Raw genomic sequence first — 13,884 nt, forward strand, 5'->3', positions numbered from 1 at the left:
GAAAAGAAAAGAAAAGAGGGGGAGGAAGAAGAAGAAGAAAATCCTCTAAACAGATGAAATTTTAATTAACAGCATTTTAAGACATTACTTATTGTGGAGCAAATGCCACTTCAAAGTGAAAATAGCCTCTAGGTGGATAATAGATCTAATGAGAGGTACAGTAGTCAATTTAGTACTAACTTGCTTCATATATGCGGCTTTAAGTCTTCAGAATAACCAGACTTCATGGCAACAGCCAGTGCACACCACTCCTTGTGATGCAAAGTCTCCAAGTCTCTGTTTTCACCAACCATGGACCATCCAGACAGGTTTGGCATGAGGGCAGCCTGCTGCAGGTAGATCACATCTATCAAATCCAACTGGAGCACACGGTCACTTCAGCTGGTGGCCAGTGAGGTACAGGCCTGGCAACTAGAGCAGCATGTCTTGAATTTCCAATGCAAGATTCTTACCAAAAAAAAAAAAAAAAAAGTTTTAATTAGAAGTAGCAGCTACAGCCTAGGACTTCCAGGTCGAATGTACATGCTTCATTGAAGCCAGTGCAAAAGTTTCATGTTAAATTTGTAAAATTAATAATAGAATTCAGCCTCAAATGAAGCAAATGCAAAACTAATTTCTTCAAATCAACTTTCAGCTACTTCTGTTCCTCTCTCTCATACACACACACACATTCACTCATTCACTTATCTAAACAGACATGGAAAAAAAACCTTAAAATCCCAGCCTTCAAACCAGTCAAAATATTTTTCCTGTGAACTGAGCAGGAAGAAAAGGAAGAGGTTTATTGCTATTTCTATTTCCAAATGCTGAGCATTGCTCAGATCTGCCATGATGAGGGGCCATGTCAAATTGGCTAGATCAGGTAACAGCAGGCTGGAAAAACCTTTCCTTATTCCGTAGAGACCTTCATGAATCTATTCATACCTTGCCCACTTCACTCACCACGGTAACCCCCTTTATAAACCCCACTGATAGGAACTGCAACCACAGCAGCTCAGGGCAGGCTGTCACCTCCCTGCAATAAATTCTGGTGATTCGGGAAGTGTAAATCACACTGTTTTGTGCTGGGAGAGCTCAGCTAATAGAACCATATTTGCATGCATTTAGGTGCATTTCCCAGACAGGGACCTACAGGGTGGAATTCAGTGCTCGCTCACTGCCATCCTGTGCAATCTTGCAGGATTCAACCAGTCTACTGCTGCCTCCCAGGCAGGAGGCAGGGGATGATAAAACCTGGCATTGTCTGGCTGTACAGAATGCAGGCTTGCTGCAAATTGAGCTTGAATTTTGCTGGGAGGCGGGGAAGGGGGAAAGGGGGGGAGGAGAGGCATCATATTTGTTTAGGCATAAGGACATATCTCAATTTACTCCTTGGTTTTCTTCCCATCCCTACCCTGGTAGGCCCATTATTTCCCACTTCATAATTAGCAAGTTAGCCAGCAGAACATAAAGGCAATGACTAAGGAAAGCTGCAGTCTCTGCCCTTGGAGCATTTTCTGCCCTTAGGAAGGGACCTTAGTTGAAGCCATTTGGAAACAAAACAGCAAGTGCTCTGCTGACAGTGTGTGGAACACGGTGGGCTCTGTGAATCCGTGTTTCCCAGGATGCTGCCAAGGCACAGGCTGGCAGGATGGGTGAATTCCCCATCCCCAGACCGTGCTCTCCTGCTCACTTTCAGTGTTGCCTCCGGTAGCACTGCTCTTATTGCCTTAGGGTCGCTCTAGTCATGCATTACAGGCTCTTGCCTTGTTTTTTTCCTTGCACAGAACTCTGTCCTTCCAAAACAGCATGTATTTTGTCCCAGCAAGCACCAAATCAGCAAAATTTCTGCACTTTGGTAAAGATCCAAGACCACACCTACAAACAGGCTAGTCAGAATCCAGAAATTTAATAGCCTAATAGAGAGCTCACTTTCACCTCTCCCAACTCCTCCCTCCAACCAAAACTTTTTAGAAAAAAGAGGCAACAGCTAAGAATGAGGCTGGTGGCTACATTTAGCTGGAACAGGATTTGAGATTTTGAGGGAAAACCCCTGGCTGCAAAGCACTTGGCTGATGCAATCTGAGGAAGAAATAGGCTTCTACCTATCAGAAGAGGGACCCTGACATCAGTGGATCTGCAGCAGTTCAGTTTCTGAAAGGAGGAGGAGGATCACAGGACCCACAGACAAGGTGTACAGTGGGAGAATACACCACAAGGCTTGCCTGTGTTGCAGGGGGTGCCTTGTTGGTGGCTTCCACACTGCTGAGGTCCACTCATTTCACAAGGTACAGTGGTCCTCATGGTCATCCTCTGCCTCTGTCTCCAAAATAGTTCTTGAGTAGGTCCTGGTCCTTAAGCTGTGATTTTCCATGTAACAGCATAATGATGACAGCCACCATTTAGTGATGTGTGACTTGACTCCAAGCTCAGCCCAAGCCTCTCTCCCATGTCATGCCAGCCCAGATTTAGCATATGAACCCCAGGTTTCCTTCACTGCTGGACTGGTGGCTTTTGTGAGTGCTCTTGCCAGTGCTCTTGTGTACATGGGAGCTGGTTCCTCTTCCAGACATGACAGTCTCTTCCAACACCCTCTACTTAATTTTGCCCATGACTTTTAGGACACCAGAATGGAAGCCTGTGTGGCAGCCAGTGGGGTCCAAGCAGCTGGCGGGTTTCCAGGCTTGTGGTTGCCGTCCTGTGTTACTGGAAACACCCTAATTATTTGGTAACGCACTGCACTAATCTGACAACCACCTAACTTCAGGTCTGTTGGCTTTTTCAAGGCTTTAAAAAAAAAAAACAAAAAAAAAAAACCATAGCCTGCAGACTGCAAACATCTTTCCCAGTGCAGCACTCCTTGCTCTGCTCACAGCTGAGGGAAGTGCATGAAGATTCTGCACAAGCAGTGGGTTTAGTGGGTTTGAGTGGAGAGCAGGGCACGGGGCTGCTATCTCCTACAGCTGTTCAACCAGGCCAGGCAGTTGTACCTACACTGGCCACTACCTTTCCCTGACCAAGAGCTGGTAGGAAATAGGGGACTCTGAATGGGGAGATCTGTGGGGTGTCTTGGCAGTCCCAAAACACCCGTGCAAAATCTCCACTACTGAGGCACCTTCTCTGCCAAGAGAGGAGGTCAAAACTCACCTGGGAGGAGCACTGAGCCAAGCAGGCAGATTATGTGTCTTAGCAGGTATAAACAGAGGCACTGCCAAATAACCAGGCAGACTAACCCTGGGATAATTAAGAGTCCTGTACTATTACCCTAACTTGCAGCTTTCTTGAACTTTTTTTCCCCTGGCTACTCTCAGATACAAACTTTTCACAGCACAGAAAAGCAACACGTGAACAGCGTTCTCTTATTCTCCCTCTTGATCCTTTAAAGCAAAAATAAAATTCAAATTACTCTCCCTCACCAAAGAGTGAATGATAGAGATCTCCAGTACGAAGCATTTCTCCCAATCCTCTGGTGTCTGTGAGGCACAGTCCTGCCACCGGGGTGTGAGGTTTAGCAGCTGTTTGCAAAGTTTCCCCCTGGACCATGGTTCATATTTCAAGCACCTCTCAGAGACCATGGGTCTGAGACATGGTTTTTAGTCTTGTCTAGTTAGCTTTTAAGTCTGGCTTGCTATGAAGAGGGGCAACGGAAAAGATGGATCAAACAGATGACCTTGACAAAGAAGGTGCCTGCTCCTTGGTTTACTTCAAATCCTTGAAAGACTATGATTGAATGTAAAAAAAATGACTAAAAACCCAAAAAAAACCCCCAGTAATAAGAAGCAGCTAATGTATCTAATTTTTCTGGCCAAAAATTAAGGCACTGGAAGGCAGGCTTTTTAATGGCTATCATTCCTCCTGTGTTATTTGAAGATCCCCTTGTAAACGGGAATCCTGGGTCTGTTTTGCCATCTGTTCCCTCCACTCCTGCCTAGGAATCCTGAAAGGGTATTTATTGTATATGCAGGTTCAGTGAGGCCCACTTACTATAAACAAATACTGCATGAAATATGGTGGGGCCAGCTTTTTCTACAGTGCCTGTATTTATGAGGAAACAGTATAAAAACAAATATGTAATCTGGAAATAAACCTGTTAAATGAATAAAAAGTCCTATGGAGCAAAACATAATGATTAGCAGAGCCATTGAGGGAAAGACCCTGTTAAGGGAACACATCTGCTGTCATCCACTTTGCTTTTCCCCCCTGATAAAAATCCATTTAGAAGCAGCCATCAGAAAATCATGGGGGAAGGGACGGCAAGAAGGAGGAGATGATCCAACCTAAAAGCTACAAAGCCGACCATGGCACTTTTGCTGGTTCTTGAAATGCCTCTTGAGTCCTGCACCCTGCTGTCCACCAAATATAATCTATGTTATTTACAGCATGTACTTGGTACAGATTACAGTCACTCAGCTGAAGGGGGAGAAAAAAGGAACTAGAAGTAATAATAAAATGGGGAAAAAAAAGAGCAGGAAAGCAATTGAAGGCCAGCATGGTGTGCTGAACAAAGATTCAAATAAGGAGCTTGCAGTGCAACATGTTTGTGCACACATGCATAGAAAATCATATTTTGCTTTAGACCAATTGCACAGAGCAAAAATACAGAAGTTATGCAGAAGAGCAGCACAAAATAAACCTGCTATGGAAATGTAACTCAGTCATGACCTCTGATTGCCGGCTTCTCCCTTGTGCAGCATCGCTGACTCAGAAGCAGGAAGTGCCATTCTAGCTACCTGTTCCTACCCACTCTGTATTTACAGACCTCAAGTAAAATCACAACCTGCTCCGCACCCACTTCACCCCACCCACGTAGCCAAAGCCAGCTACAGATTGGCACTGAGTTGCACTTGTTGTCACGCTCCCTCCCCGTGGTTCACATTTGCTCCAAGATGTTCTGGGTATTTCCCATCTCAGTTTCTGCTTTCCACTGTGGGTTGTCTCCCCATGGAATGAGTTATTAATACTCCAGTCTCTACCGACACCACAAACAAAGCAGGTACGAGCTGATGCAACCCTGGAAAGTGCACCAAACACTGATGCAACCCCTTGGAGAGCTGCAATTACTCCCCCAGAGTGTGTGGGATGAGGATGCCCTGCTTGCTCTCGTCTTGACTCTTGCTTTTGCCTTTGCCTGCCAGCGCAAAACCTGGCGTCACTCTGCAGCTCACATCTCCCTGGTCTGTGGTTCTGATTGTGCCCTCTCACCAAATGTTCCCAGGTAGAGTCATTACTGACAATGTGCTTTTCCTTCGTCACGCGTGTGACTTCACTGTCAAACTGAAGTGCCTTGCCTTGCTCCTGTTTTTAGCATCGGGGTCCTTTTGCCTCTCACCCATCAATCAAAGTAAAGCAATAAAACCTTCACTCTCGTAGCAAGGAAGACAATGCCCGAGCATTGACTGAAGAGACGAGCAGCAGATGATGGGCCTGTGGCTTCCCTTCCCCATCCAAAGCATGGAGTAAGGTGTCACGTAGCATAATTTGACTACTAATTGACAAAACAGGCATAATAATTTGCTTGAACATGCACTATGATGCTGATGTATTGTTTGCAAATTATTAACCAGCATTGACTTGCTGTCTTCAGTGTATGTGAGCTGTGCCTAAAAGCTTAATGCATTTATATCACTACAGTTACTACTACTGCTCACTGACACACTGTAGTATTTTTATTGCTTTTTCATAGCTGACATGATTCTGATGGTATGTAATTAAATATTTTACAAAGATAGGGTCTGATCCGACAACCTTTATGCACATGAATAACCTCATTATATTCAGTGCCTCTACACATCAACCCAAAGCAGTCAAGGCAGGGTTCTAACTGCTACAAAAATAATTTTTTCCCCTTCTGTATTCCTCTTCTAGGATTTTGATGGAATTATAATGGGGGGGGGGGGGGGAGACCCTTAAAACTCCTTCACATTTATTTTGTGCATTGAAAGCTTCACCTAGGATTTAAAGAAACTACAAGAACACCGTTGTGGCAGTTATGCTTGGCCAGGGATGAAAAGCAGTAAGAGTTTTTGTTTTGTCAGAGACTGAAAGACATACTGCTTTTTTGCCAGCCTATATCTCAGTGGGGTTTCTTGAGACTGATTAGGAGTTTGAAGGGGAGATTTTTTTTTCAAGAATTCATGATTCACTATAAAATGTGGTAGATTTCAGGCATGAGGGGGTTTGCCCAAGTGCTTTTTTTCTTTATATTACCTGCAAAACACGTCACAGTCATATGGTTCCTTCAAATTGATACACATGGAAAATGCTGATGTACCAGTATCTTACAGGCTGGGAATGTCCTGGTCCCCACTGACATATTTACATGTTCACAGGGATGTTTTACTTGGCTCCAGCAAGAAGCAAATCTGACCCAAAGCTAGACTTGGAGCTGAAGACCTTACTCTGTCATAAAACCAGCTTTTCAAGTTTGGATTCAGATTTTCAGCCTACAGGCAGACTTGTCCCAGCTGCATTGTCATCCTGGCACCTGGTGCAACACATTGCTACTCATCCAGAATAGCCAAAACAGTCAGACAGGAGGAAAAAGGCAATGGTGGTTCTTGGGATTTAAGGCTTAGATTAATTTAAGAAAGGCATAAATACAAGATTGCAGCCATAACCAAAGCACAAGGAAAAAGAGAATGCATCTGGGCTACTGTGAACCCCAGGTAAAACACAACCCTTAACAAAACTTGGCACTTTGCAATAACCTCTGCAGCTGAATGAAGGTATTTTTCTGGTTTTCCCACAGCAGGGAATGTGGGAAGGCTCTGAACTCAGCCAGCAAGATTCTCTGGTCATTTTATGCACACACTCTTACTTTACTACCTCATGGACCCCTGAAAAAGCCTCTCTTCCATCTTTGGGCAAAAAGGAAATCAAGTACAAGTTTCTGAAAACAAACAGGCCCCTTAAATTAAAGTCTACAAAATTATTAGCCTTGTATGAAAGCCAATATCTTGCATAGTTACACCTATATGTAACTATGCAATATATTGGCTAGTCACCTAGTCACCTAATCTGTGCCTGGGAAAGATTAACCCCGTCCACAGCTCTGCCCAGCCAGGTCAAGCCAGCCAACCTGGCTTTTGGGGAGCTCTGCTGGATGGGTAACTTTGAGCATTACTGAATTGCAAGCCATGACAGGAGGTGAAAACTTTTGGCACACGAGCTGCAGGAGTCTTTTGGTGTCTGGACAGGAGTACAAAGACCTTTACTGGTCCTGTTCCCACATCGGGGTCACACCACAGGCAAATCCCATTACCAGTCCAACCTAAAGTTAAACTCCACTCATGGCAACAATCACAAATGTGTTTTGAGACTCAAACTGAAAGGAAAAGAACAAAAAGTTGCTTATAAATGATCTGATGCAGCAGTTCCAGCCTGCCAGCTGTACAGTAAGGGAGCATTTCCCTGCCCATCAGTTAAGCCCAGGAAGGTGATGCTCCTTTTGAAATTCATCATTCTAGAAGAGTTGGGCACTCTTCCTCCACCATCAACTGTTTTTCCAGGGTCTGTTTAGAAAAACTACGTCTACCACTCCCCTTCCATCTTCCCCATCCCTATAGTTTGGTCGATGTGGGAAGACAAGGCTGTCAGACCTGCACCTCCTCTCCTTCCCTCCCTTCTGCATAGAGTGCAGGTTTGGGTTTCAAGTCTGCTTCTCTTGGACTGACATGCTCTGCCAAGCTGCCATCAGGGACAAAATCAAGAGCACTGAAATAGGAGGCAAAAGTTGATCCCACATGACACATGGGGGAAAGGCAATACACATCAAGGCCTCTGGAAAACAGACTCCTTCCTGGCTTTCTAGCTATGTGCACATTTATGAGGTTTGAATAAAATTCAGCTGAAGCATGCAGGCCAACGACTTCTTGTCCAAAATGAACTCAATTGCTGGACTTTTGTCCATTTAAGAGTCACCTGATCCCTCTCTGCGCTGCTAGGTTAAGCTCTGTCAGCATCTGAAATGCCTCAAGTAGCATTAACCCTTTTGATGGCATTGCAATGCTGGATGAACTTTTCAAAAAACTTTTTAAAGCATCATAAAAACACACAGATCAAGACAATCCAGTGACCCCAGCACATGGATGGGTTACAGCCCTTTTACTAGTCAGGAATGGCACTTAAGAGAAGCAGAAGTGGGCAGTTAATGAGACACAAGGTTTACTTGCCCATGTGCACCTATGAATATGAGCATATGGATTTCTTTACGTCTTGACCCCAGAGAAGGGGCATCAGACTAGAAAGCTGCCACCTGGTTTCTGTGATTATTTCTCCATTTAGGGATTAAACAATATCCAAACCTCTGTGCATGCATTTTTATGTTGCAAACAGGGAGCACAGAGAGTTGCAAAGCAAGGAGAGAGGTGTGAGAAAGAGGATTTCTAGTGACCTAGGGGAAAAGAAATAAAGGGATGAGTTTGGGCCTGCCAAACAGCTGGTTAAACTTCAGAGCTCAGTTTAAGACTGTTTTGAGGCTGGTCTACCCGCAGCAGAAAAAGCACTTTCTCCTTTGCCTGCCTTTGTTTTTGCACAGTTCCCCCAATACCACAGGCCATAAGCTGCTTCCAGCAGCAAGATCAAGGTGTCTCCTCACCTGAGTGAAAAACCAATGTGTTTATAAACACTGGCTTTGGACAGAGGTACAGGCGCCTGGTCAGACAAGTGCTCAAACGCTTTTAATGTGTTACCACTCCTTTTTTTCGGCTGCTGCTGGCTACTCCCATCCCCCTGGGCCTGTACACACTGCTAACCCATTGCGGTGCAACCTGCGGTGGGGTTGTTGAGCCCATCTCGGCACCGCGCCAACCCACCACTGCCTTCACCTTGGCTGGGATCCTGAGAAGAGGCTGCAATACCTATTAATCATAAACCCTGTTGATTAAATCCATCTAGCTATTTCACTCAGCTACAAGCAGGGGCAAGGGCTGTCCTGGAAGCAGCTCTGTCCTGCTGTCCAGCTGCCTGGCCATGCACACGAAGCCAAGGAAAGAACTGGGTCTTCATCTATTTTAATTTGTTGCTAGTCATGGGATTTCCACCTGCATGTCGCTGTGGTGTAACACTGACAAGTGTGAGATTTTTCAGGGTGACAGAAGAAGCTGAAAACTTCCACCAAGCCCTGAACAAGCCTGTTAAAACCTCCTCTGAACATAGGCAGGGGTGAGTGAAGAAGGATGGACCCTGTTCCTGTGCTGCAGACATCCTGCTTCACGCCCTGGGAAAAGGGTATGTCAGGACCTCAAGCACAAGTCCAGAGCTGTTTAGAAAATGAAAACCAAAGCTCCTTGAACATCTTTGTTTCTATTCTTAACCACAATTTCATTTGCATTGATGTTTCCTGACCAATTCTCTCCTCAAAATAATTGATGGGGAAAACATCAAGAGATGTAATTAAAAGAGAAACAAACAGAAAACAAAGGGAAGAGGGTAAATGGGCATGTGACTTTGGGTCAGGGAAGGAAGAGGAGCAGGTGGTAGAACTGATGAGGGAGATTTAATGAACTGCAATTGACTTCAAATAACAAAGGAGGAGGAACCTAATCCTACCATTGGATCTGCACACATATGGACTTATCATAACAAATGGTAATCAATCCATCAGCCTTAAATGAAAGATAAGGTGGGCAGGAAGGAAGGGATGGAATTTATTCTCTCCTTCCCATCCCTCCCCCCCACCAAACTAAATCTGTTTTCATGTGTCCATGTCTTTGTTGTCAGAATTAGCATCTGTCATCTCTCCATTCTCAACGAAAGCAGTCACCTTCCATGCTTCACTATGCCACTGAGGACAGGCCCCTTTAGAAGCTTCCCCAGGAATTCAGGCTCCTGGTTACCCTGATTCTGCAGTGTGTTTCACTTGACACTGATCAAGGCTCAGCGGCCTCAGAAATATGCTTGTAGGACTCTGCGTGTAAACGCTCGCTGAGCTTTAATCAAATGCACAACACAGAGAGTCCTGCGTGACAGAAAGCAGAACCACCAGTCCTCAGACCTGCCAAGAAGAGCCTCATCTGCAATACAAGCATTTTTCCTCTTTTATATCATTTTGGCCCTTGCTTTCTCATTCTAGTACAAGCTGCAGAAATATTCTAGGGTTTATATGTTATCTCTTTGTTTCAAGCTGAAGACAAGTTCACCATGCTTTCCAAATATATACCCAGGTTTTATGAATCCTCATTAAGTTTTCAAGGATAAACTTTCTATTTTAAGGTCTGGATCATCCAAAGAGAGCTGCACAGTTGGACACCCCTTTCCCACTTATTGAGGCAAGCATGTCTGTGCACATGGGTTTTTTTTTCAGGACTTGCCCCGCATTTGGCCTGGCAGGAAGTTTCTCCCAAATAGAATGCTTCTAATGTGGAGTCTCCATGGTCAGCAACTAGTCCTTATTTCTCCTTGAGCCATAGCCAGCAAATGCATGAGCAATTAATGAAGGTCACCATTGACACATGTTTAAAAGAGTGAAAGTTTGTTATTTAGACTAATATCAGGAGCTAGGAAAAATAATTTTCTGTTCTTGCTATGACCTTACCATGTAATTTCCCAGCATGTTTCCTATTTCAGTATATTCCAGTTATTCCAGAAGGACACTGCCAGTTGAGCTGAAAAGTGGCAGGGAGGAGGTGCTCAGACATGCAGCATGGAACCCATATGAAGCTACAGTGTGGGACAAGGGCTGGATGCCCAGGAGACTCTGGAGCTGGTAGAAGGAACATGTGGAACACTTCGTTTCCAGAGGCATTTCCACCATAGCTACTATTTGAACAAAGCATTTGTCAATTAAAAATTTCAGTCACGTTTCCCAAGAAAAGGACAGGACAGGCACAGATGAACAAGCACTTAATGTTGAGCCCTGACACATCAAATCAGGAAAGGGGGAAGCGGCAAGAAAACAGAAATTTGTGAAACAAACAGCCACCAAACTTCAATTCTTCTCCCAATTTACAGGTCTGTAAAAGGAGCAGGAGGGACACAACTCAAGCACCACTTTAACTATCTTTCCCATTTCCCTGCTGGCTCAGGTCCTCTTAACCCACACACTGATGCCCTGATGTTCCAGCCTCACAGCAGCTGAGGAGCCCCCACCAGAAGCACCAATGGTGTTGCCAAAGCTGAGAGGAGCATCCCTCACCCACTGCATGACAGCAAGCACTCAGCCCTCTCAGTGGGGACCTCCCAGCCTGAGCAGTCCCCCATGCTGAGCTATTCCTACCTGGCTATCAGGAGAGGGACTTGGCCTGTTGGGGGGGAGTCGCAGCAATTTGGGATACTGCAGGCACACACCAGGGAAGCACAGTCAAAAACTCAACACAGCAACATGGTTGTATCTGGATGATCTACCTTTTGCAGGGTTGTCTGTCATTGTTTTTGTTGTCTCAGACTTGGGGACAGGGAACATCAGTGACAGAATCAGCTGAGTTGGAAGGGACCCACAAGGATCAGTGAGCTGAACTCCTAGCCCTGCACAGCACCATCCCCAAGAGTCACACCATGTGCCCGAGAATATTGTCCATAAATATTGAATAGTTAATAGTTAAATATTGAATATTTAACTCTTTCGGGCATCTTGTCTTTGTGTTGGGAATAACCTGAGAGTGTTGCTGCCAAGCAGCAGGATGGTCTGCCATCTTGTTTTTGTTTTGGCAGCCACAGGGGACTAACTTGAGCAGCTTTTGTGTGTAAACCACCTTCTCTTTTTGCGTACTTCTGTTGCTAGTATTGTTTCTGTGTGTTCCTTATTCTATTGCTGTTTGCTTTCAGTAAATTCTTACCTCAACTCTGCCTTTGTCCCTTTCTCACCAGAGGGAGGCAGGAGGAAACGGGCAGTGACTGATCTGGGGTTTAATTCCCAGCTGTCTTTTTAAACCACCACACCTGTCCTAAATGGCACTGCACCTGGAGCGTGGATTTGCACTGCATGGGTGTGTTCCCTGCTCTTCAGGTACCATGTGGGCTGATGAGGAGCTGATATGGCACACCCCATAACTCCCTCCAGCAGGGCATGACTGCCAGAGGGCTGCCTGCCCTGGGCAGCAGCCTGCCATGTTCCAATCTCATTTTACCTCCACCAAAGGACATGGATCCCCTCAGCCCACTGAAATGTGACCACAGAGCATCCCAAGAAGTATCACTTATCACCGCTGGCTCTTAAGAAGACAGACATTTTCCAATAATGCATCACTCCCTGCTCCCACAGCAGCAAACACCAGGGTTCCTGGAGGAGCCATCAGACACATGTCCCCACGCACACATTAGTAAGTCACCACCTCACCACCCTCTGCTTTCTTCTGTTGGTGAGGACAATTTAACTCAGACTTTTTGCTAAAGGGCTTCTTCTCTTGCTTATTGTTCCATGGGAGCCTGAAGCAAAGTGTGTCAATGGCAAAGGAGGAGGGAGGAGGTTGAAGTGAAGCTTGGTGGTACACAATTCCCCTCTCAGTCTGGCAGTTTTGGGATCTCTCTCCTCTTCTTTTCACCTACGAAAACCTGGCTGCTGGCCACAGCATAATATAGCAACGGGGAAAAGAGAGGAAGAAGGCTTAACTTTTATTTATTTTAGTGCGATCATTAGGATTATGTCAGGGGGAAAAAGCATTAATACATAATCTTTTCCCTGTGCTATACAACACTGGCTGCTTTTAATTTAGAATTAAATTGAAACACTCACTCAGAACAGCTTTGAACAGCAGCCAAGGCCTTCTCTTGTATTGTGTGAGCAGCTGGGTAGCTTTTCCACTCTCTTTTTTTTGGTCCACGGTGCCCTTTTTTGAGACCTGTGCCGAGGGTTGGTCACTGAAGATATTTGTCACCCTTCCTCAAGTGTCAAGGGTCCCCCTGGCTTGGAGCTGGCACACCAGCCACAGGCAGAGGAGGAGGCCCAAAGCATGTGAGTGAAGGCCCCAGGAGACCAAACTTCAGCAAATAAAGCCACACAGCTACAAGTATTTCACAAATTAAAGCAAGAAGGGACATATCAGAAAGCACACCAAGAAGCACATCTTTTAAAAATGCTAACTAGCAGTGATTGATGGTTTTTTCTCAACGGTGCGCGTTGTTTTGTATGCTTTGTCGCACACGATGGGGCAAGTTCACACAAGGAGGTTTGGAGATATAAACAGGACAGACAAGGCTGGGTGGAGTAAAGCCGAATTTAGTTAAGTGAACTGGTCATCCTGTTTTGCTCGTACAATAAGCCTCCTCCAGAGGGTTCTCACCAAGCTGATGAGAAATGTGCCCTGGTTCATTCCCTGTTCATTTTAATCTATATAAATACTAGGTTTTGTCAGGCTAAAGAATCCAGTGCAGACTCAAGCGCTTTCCTTAATTATTGGTATTCACAGAAAGAAAGAGTAAGTTTAAAGGAGGGGGAGGAAAGAGATTGCCACCCTTTCAGTGCTGCTGTGAAGGGAGCTCTGCTTATCACAACAGGTGCAAAGGCCACTCACAAAAACAAGAAGCAGTTCAACACTGAAAGGCAAAGAAATTACTTATTCTCTTTGTGAGCTGCTCATACAAGCAGGGTAAAGGCTACTTGGAAGGAAAGAAAGAGGGTAAAAAGAAGGGTTAATGTTTGTGAAAAAAGGAAAGAAAGAGAGAAAGGAAGGAAGAAAGAAAAAAATATTAAGTACAGGAGCCCACAGGTTTTTCAGGAGACTCCGAAACATATATTGACCTTAACAAATATACATTTAAAAAAAAGCAGAAACAAAATTACATCCCCTGATAGAGCAGGAATGAGCAGCACCAGCAGGCTGGGGATGGGGGAAATTTTAACAGTCTACCACTCCATCTGAATGGTGAGGGGAACAATGCTGGCTGAAAGCACAGCATTCCTGCCCTTGCACCCCCGCAGAAAGGGGCTGTGCAGGTCTTTCTGATGGCTCTCTCTAATTACATGTTCTA

The 13,884-nt window shown here is 45.1% G+C and overlaps 1 long non-coding RNA gene across 2 annotated transcripts in view; it reads right to left on the minus strand.

Annotated features, from left to right (window-relative positions):
• The window catches only part of LOC119698130, a 68,905-nt gene that overhangs the window by 24,648 nt on the left and 30,373 nt on the right, over nt 1-13,884 (minus strand). For both annotated transcript variants that reach the window (XR_005256069.1, XR_005256070.1), the window contains one exon: nt 181-447. This is a non-coding gene — a long non-coding RNA (uncharacterized LOC119698130). The remainder of the gene's footprint in view (nt 1-180; nt 448-13,884) is intronic.

Source organism: Motacilla alba, chromosome 2, assembly GCF_015832195.1.
Source record: "Motacilla alba alba isolate MOTALB_02 chromosome 2, Motacilla_alba_V1.0_pri, whole genome shotgun sequence".
Taxonomy (NCBI): Eukaryota; Metazoa; Chordata; class Aves; order Passeriformes; family Motacillidae; genus Motacilla; species Motacilla alba.